Below are 7,722 nucleotides of genomic sequence, written 5' to 3'. Positions count from 1 at the left end.
TGGCGCGTATTTTTGATCGTTACAGCTGTCTCGTACCTCGACTTCATTTTTTCACTGTGTTCATCATGCTCTTCTTGCGAACAAAAAGCAAAATTTATTTTCCTAAAAAAACCACATGCCCATTCAAACAAAGCTTTTGGAGTTGTTATGTGTCCACTGTTATGGCGCAGCAAGCTACATGTGTACGCGTGCTTTTTAACCGTTCCTCCAATTCCGTCGCAGGCTCCTTTGACATGAGAGGTAGCAAAAAAATGCCATTCAGCTTCAACATTAAAATCAGCTTTGTGATGGGCTAAATTAATAAAATTGTATTTATTTTTTTACTGGGATCCTGCTCCATCCGAAAAATATATAATTTTCTTAACGTAAAATGTGCCCAGGGCTCCATCGAGCAATCGAAAATTTCAAAGAGCTTTTAAGGGAATATGGAATTGAAGAAATTACATGCAGCCAGTGGACAAATACTGATCGGTATTAAAATTTTAATTTATTGTAGAATATGATTTTTAATATTTATTTAAAAACTTGCTAAGCCTATTTTTACTTTTAGGTGTGACATCGTTGAAAAAACAGAGAGTACAGATAAATTTATAAAATCAATAGAAGAAGATTGGCCCGAGTTATTAAAGCATGATTTTATAGCTAACTCGCAAGCAAAGTACTTTTCTCAACAAAAAGAATCAGCTGCACCAGGTGTTTTTATAGTTGCTTTGGATTTTGCTATGAATCATACTTTACATGTCCAGAATGTTGTACAATCGCAGCATTGGAGTAATTACCAAGCAACTTTACATCCATATGTTATCTACTACAAAGAAAATGGCAAAACGAAACACATCAATTATGTGACTATTTCTGAGAAGATTACCCATGATGCTGATTCAGTGCACATCTTCAATTCAAAGTTGATAGCATTTTTGAAAGAAAAATTTGGTGAAGAAAACGTTAAGAAAATTATATATTTTTCGGATGGAGCAAGATCCCAGTACAAAAATAAATACAATTTTATTAATTTAGCCCATCATAAAGCTGATTTTAATGTTCAAGCTGAATGGCATTTTTTTGCTACCTCTCATGGCAAAGGAGCCTGCGACGGAATTGGAGGAACGGTTAAAAAGCACGCGTACACATGTAGCTTTCAGCGCCATAACAGTGGACACATAACAACTCCAAAAGCTTTGTTTGAATGGGCACGTGGTTTTTTTAAGAAAATAAATTTTGCTTTTTGTTCGCAAGAAGAGCATGATGAACACAGTGAAAAAATGAAGTCGAGGTACGAGACAGCTGTAACGATCAAAAATACGCGCCAATATCATTACTACAAACCTATTGACAATGAGAAGGTTGCGTGCAAAATATTTTCAGATGACCAAACAATAACCAAAAACTTAGTTGTAAAAATTGATAAGAAGAAAAAGTCACGCGGATCTGTGTAATTTGGATGTTTGATTTTTTTAATGTATATAATGAACATTATTTGTGCTTATTAATTTATAAATAGATATTTGAATAAATATTATACGGCTTCACGTTAGGTAGCATCCATTTCAATCATTTCTAATCATGGGAAAAAGCAACGATTAGAGTTTACGGCAGCCGCGCTTCGGCGCGCAGCCTCGATACTCCGTGAGCGCAAGTTGCGCGGTGCGCCGCGCTTCGCAAATAAATAGTTTCTGAGTAAACGAGTGGCGGGCAGTGAAATTTTCTTTTGGATTATCATTCTTAAATAGTTTGTACACATACCACCAAAAACCTGAACCATTAGAGCATCCAGAAGTTAATAATAATGTCAATTGTTTAAAAAAAAGTTATTAAAAATATAAAAAAATTGTTTATCACGCATCGCCATATTTTTTATTCGTAAGAATTGTCTTTCATTGGTATGTACACCAATTTTCGTAAAAAAGTATCTGATAGTTCGAGCGCAATAAATTATTGAGTAAAAAGAGTTATAAATTTTAGTTGCATAAAAAAAAATAGTTAAACTAATAATTTTGTCAAAAGCCCATCGTTTGTATGTTCCTGTTTGTGTAAAGATTCCATTGATATAATCATTTTATGAGGATTGCTTGGGTTGGAAATTAGGGTGCCCACTTGACGTGATTCATCTCTAATTGACTTGCACATAAAGGTCCACGACGCAAAACACTTTTCCACATTTCCCTTACACCCTACTACCAAACAATTTGTTATCATTTTTCTTCTTAAATTTTTTAAACGTCTCCGAAATATCTCATCCCTATACTGGCAATGTATTTTCCCTTACAGGTATACCCCCAGAGGTTCAGCCCTTTAAATGGTTATGGCTTAATGAGAATGCTCTATACGTGTTAACTATATTTGGTTGCGCAAGCGCGTTTCGATTTACGCAGTCGTGCAACCTGGCCGTTAGTAGACTCGCTTGGCTCGCGTGCATTTTTTTGAGTTCTTGTGCTAAATATATGTACATTGAATGGATCATTTGGAGGTAAGTCACCTGTTGGTTTACGATGAAGTAAAAAGAAGGCGCTTTTGCTAGTAAACGAGAGCTTATCCAGAAAAACAGGATTTAAAAACAACCCATCATAATCAGAACAAAATCATAATCACCTAATCCAGAAAGAAAACGAGCCGCACCTATACGTAAAATAAAATTACTATAAGCGTTTACTCAATTTAGTATACGTGTGTCCTAAATTTGTTATATGCGTATACTAAATTTCGTATGCATGTATACTAACTTTAGTATATGCCTATACTAAATTTCATATACGTGTATACTAAATTTAGTATATGCATATACTACATCTAATGCTCGCTGGTATACTAAATTTAATTTCGTGTTGTGCATTCTTGCTTCCATTACATGTATATTAAATCTAGTGTAGATTTTTCTAACAGTGTAGGTAGACGGTGTATTTCGTGAGGTGGAGTCGGTTTTTAAATTCGTGAGTTTAAAATCTTTATGTTCTCTTTTGAAATAATTTTCTTTTTCATCCAAGCTTTCCAAACGAGGCCCAGTAACTCCGCGTGTAAATAATCTGAAGGAAAGTCCCAGACGATATGAAAATAGAAAAGTGCCAGGAGCACTTGTGAGAAACCTTTAACTCCTATTATAGATGATTTCCCTACTTCCGCGATTTTCTCCTGTAAATTGATTCGATGACTCATCTGTTCGCAATTGTTCAGTTTCTTCTAATGTGTAACGCATAGCATGATTGCAATTCTCACCTCATTGATAGCACCGACTGCAGACATAAAAAGCGTTGTACTGTAACCGATTTTATAGAATAGATCGAGCAACGGAATCGACTGGACAACAGAAGGTGTCAACACCTTTTTCTATTAAATTGCTGGCCTGCGATGCAAAATGATTCATATAAGCATTCATGAATCCAGCAGAAGGCTCTTTTTCAGAAGTGTTTAAACCCGCCAAAATTGGATGTTTCAAGCGAATGTTTGGAGGTAATTCATTGAGCATGATTTCTTGTGGCCAAAATGATTTTCCGGTACTAATATTAACAGGAGCACCATCTGTGCTAAAATTATACGTGACTAGGTAAGGAGCAGTTGAAAACTTTTCTCGGATTTTTTTTATACAACTGACTGTCATGCACATCACGTATTACATTAGAATTGTCATTATTCTTTACATCACTGATAGTCTTGAGCAATAAACCTTTGAGCTCTTCATTCTTTAGCAATACTTCAATTTGATATTGCAATTCTACTGAAATTACATAGTTTGGAGATTGGCTTGTTAAACAGTACAATTTGCCACATTTACACGTCACTTGCCATGGTTGAAATTTACGCCTTGTAACGGGTGGCAGTAGAGGCTCAAAACAACCTTCAACGTCGCATAAAAAGCACAATCGTACTGCTTCATCTGGTGGATCATAAAGTTAATTCAGAATGAACTTAGTAGTTCGCCAATCTGCAAATTCTGGTCCAGCAAACGCTTTGGTCATTTCGAACGTAACATCTCTACCTTCGTTTGTTAATAAAAAACGTATAGAATATCCCATTAACATCAATGATACATCGCGGATATTCACACCAGATTGTGGGAACATAAGGATGTCACTCGTCATTTTAAAATTGGAAATAGGCACCTTCTCATGTTCTCCATTAAACTTTAATATTTCTTCCTCGTATTCGTGTAATAAATCTTTATCGTCGGAATTAGTTGATGAATCAGAATCATAAAGCTGATTCGTTCCGTGTATTCCCCTTGACAAATTTGGCACAGTATTAGAAGAATTTAATTCAATGTGACTAGCGGTGGAACTACTTGCAATAGGATTTGAGCCATTGTTGGCTCCCTCCACTTCTTCTAATTGCTGAGCATCTGTGGATTATCAAAAATAAACATTGAAATCACAGGTTTTCTTAAACTAGCACAACTCGTTACCCAAATAAAAAGAAAAAAATATCACATATTCTGCTCGAAAAATATTATTGATAAAAGTTCCCATACTTTGACATTTTCTCTATTTTTAAAATTCTTTGTGACAGGGAGTAACAATTTTTAATAATAATTTATACTGTTCTGCTAAGATTTACTGAATTAAATTTTTCAAAGCTCAATTTTACAAAATCAAAATTGTTTACTAAATAAAATGTTAAAAAGAAAGAGTTGACATCTTCTAACTCAATAAAATTCTTATAAATAAAAGAAAAATGTTCCTCTTTCAGTGCAGACAAAAATTGAAATCTAAATTCCTCATTTCCAAGACGCTTCAAATCTTATAGAAACAAAAAATTTCCATAACGAAATAATCATAATGAGTCCCTTTCAACTCAATAAAAATGGTAAAAACAGAAAAACGGCCATTTCTCATTCGAAAAAAATTGAATATGAAAATTTCCTTAACAAATCTTAATTCAGAAATTTTGTAATTTAGACGCTCAACAATTTAAACGGTTAAAATAGAAGATTATAATACTTTATACCTCAGAAATTTTTATTTTCCACTTTTATCAATTTAACAGTTCAAACAATATGTTTATAATTAAATATTTTTGCCTAAAAAATATCTGAATAGGACGCGGTTAATTATCAATGTGTTAATGAATCTGCTATATCATCAGAGATGGTACCTTACCAAAAGTAGATCAACCGTCCTAAACCATAAGACAGAAAATCTACACAATATCGATCAAGTTAAGAATCTTCAATAACAAAAAATGCTTAACATCTTAATCAGACTACATGGAAAATAATATTTTAAAATTAAAATTATTCCTTGAAAAAAAGAACCTACTCCTTCTTCACTCCATTGGGAATCAAACCATAAAACTTCTGATTTATTAAAATAATTACTTGTACCATTAACACCTAGCTAAAAATTAACCTTATTTTCTTGAATTAAGAGTTCTTATTCTGATCCCTCTAATAGCTTAATTCGAAAATCACCTGATCGGAAACCAGTAGTTTTGTGGTTCGATTCTCAATAGACTTAAGAAGCAGTGGAATCTTTTTTTCAGGAAATAGTATTAATTTGAAAATATTATTTTCCATCTAGTCTGACTAAGAAGTTAAGCATTTTCTGTTATTGAAGATTCTTAACTTGATCGATTTTGTGCAGATTTTCTGCCTTCATGGTTTGGAGCGTTGATCTACTGTCGGTAAGGTACCATCTCTGATCACATAGAAGATTCATTTAAAAATAACTAATTGTACCATTAACACCTAGCTAAAAATTAGCGTTATTTTCTTGAATTAGGAGTTCTTATTCTGATCCCTTTAATAGTTTAATTGGAAAAGCACCTGATCGGAAATCAGAAGTTTTGTGGTTCGATTCCCATTGGAGTGAAGAAGGAGTAGGATCTTTTTTCAAGAAATAGTTTTTTTAACTATTAAGCCTTTCGAATTGACAAAGTTAAATGTTGAACGTTAAAATACGTAAATTGTTTAATTTGAACAGATTCGGAATCGTATTATAAAATAATTAGTACATTTTTAAAATTCTAACTAGACTTTATTTTTAAAAATCGGTAATCAATTTATATTTCTAGTTGATGAAGTTAAAATTTTCTTATCAAAAATTTTCCAAATCGAAACGCTTTTAAGTGTTCATTGTTTAAGGCTTTAAAACTGCATTTTAAAATTATTTCAGTTGAAAATGTATTTTCCGTAACATTAGCCCTCAACGTATTAGAAAAGGGGTTACTTATAATTAATTAGGTAGTATGTTATAAAAGTATGAAAAAACTATCACTATTTTATTTGAAAAATATTCGACTCTAAAGAATGTTGGTGTTTTATATCGAAACTGGTATTTTGAAGCAAAAATCATCATTTAAACATTCTTCATAATTTGAGCATTTTGTACCTTGTAAATTGTTGCTGAATACATTTATTCCGACAATTTCATGATCTAGTTTGGTAGATATTCTCTCTTTTCTAACTTAGGATCAAAATGATTATTTTTTGGTTTCTTAAGCTAATGAATAATTACCTTCTTTTATTGACTGCTTGCTCTCTTTGTTAAAAATTAATTTTTTGTTTGAAAATATAACTATTTTGTTTAAAATTCATTTTTCTTCGGTTGATAATTACTTTTAAAGAATGGAAGTATAACTATTTCAGTTTCGGTTGAAAATTTATTGTAGTTTGTTAAAACTTGATGTATTTTGTTGAATCATCTTTTCGGTGGTAAATTAATCTATTTGGTAATTCATCTTGGCTGAAAATTGATCTTTTTGATTGAAAATTCATCTCATTGGTTTAAACTTAAGATATATAGTTGAAAATATGTTTGTTACTTTGGTCAAAAATTAATTTTCCAAACTTAAAATATAAATATTCCATTTTTTGTGCAAAATTGAATGTTGCTGTTTCAAAATTCATGTATTTTATTAAAAGTTAAATTTTGGGTAAAAGCTATCTCAGGGTTCCCATCTAGCCCCTTAACCCAGTCTGCGGGGGGTCTATTGTTTCGGCCGAGTCGAACGCTGGCGGTACAGTCTTCTTGAACAACGCACTGCAAACCCTACACGCCACGCACCATCGCGATACACTAGGAAGAGAAAGAGAGACACTAGGAAAAGGAAGGAAACACAGTGCAAAACTACATATTAAGGGGCCCGTCATCTTTTCGGATTGAACATTGAATAGTAAAATGATTTGATGAAACAAATCAATCCTTTCTTCGACCGTTGATATTTATTGAGTCAATAGTTTTAAGAAAATTAATTAAAATTTAGTCATTTTTTGAAGTCTCAACAAAATTTTTTTCGAGACTTCAATCGATTATACTATATTTTTTAAAATTGTACGAGAAAAACAAAATTGGCGTAGGTTAGGACGGACGAACAGAAATTGACAGTTTTAGAAATACATGAGGAATACGTAATGAACGATGCTGTGATAGGCAAGTTTCCATTGAAAACCACTGATGTGGAAGCGCGTAATTGAGTTTAAATTTGAAATAAGAAATTTAAAAAAAAAATTTTTTTTTAATTTTTAAAAAATGTGTATATGTACACATCCACACATATGCATATATATACACACATATAGCATACATACATATACACATATATACATATAGAGATGATTAATATTAAAAACATTATTTTATAATACCCTGATAAATTTTATTGATATTTAGAATTTCAGTCTGTAAATTAACGGAAATTTTACGATATTTGTTTATAAAAATAGACTCAATATTACGTCGTTGATAAGTATTTTTTTCTGTAGCTAATATTTTAATACGTTTAAAATCAAAATCA

Source organism: Belonocnema kinseyi, chromosome 1 (genome assembly GCF_010883055.1).
Source record: "Belonocnema kinseyi isolate 2016_QV_RU_SX_M_011 chromosome 1, B_treatae_v1, whole genome shotgun sequence".
Lineage (NCBI taxonomy): Eukaryota > Metazoa > Arthropoda > Insecta > Hymenoptera > Cynipidae > Belonocnema > Belonocnema kinseyi.
The sequence above is the reverse complement of the archived record's forward strand: the minus strand, read 5'-3'. Positions refer to the sequence as shown.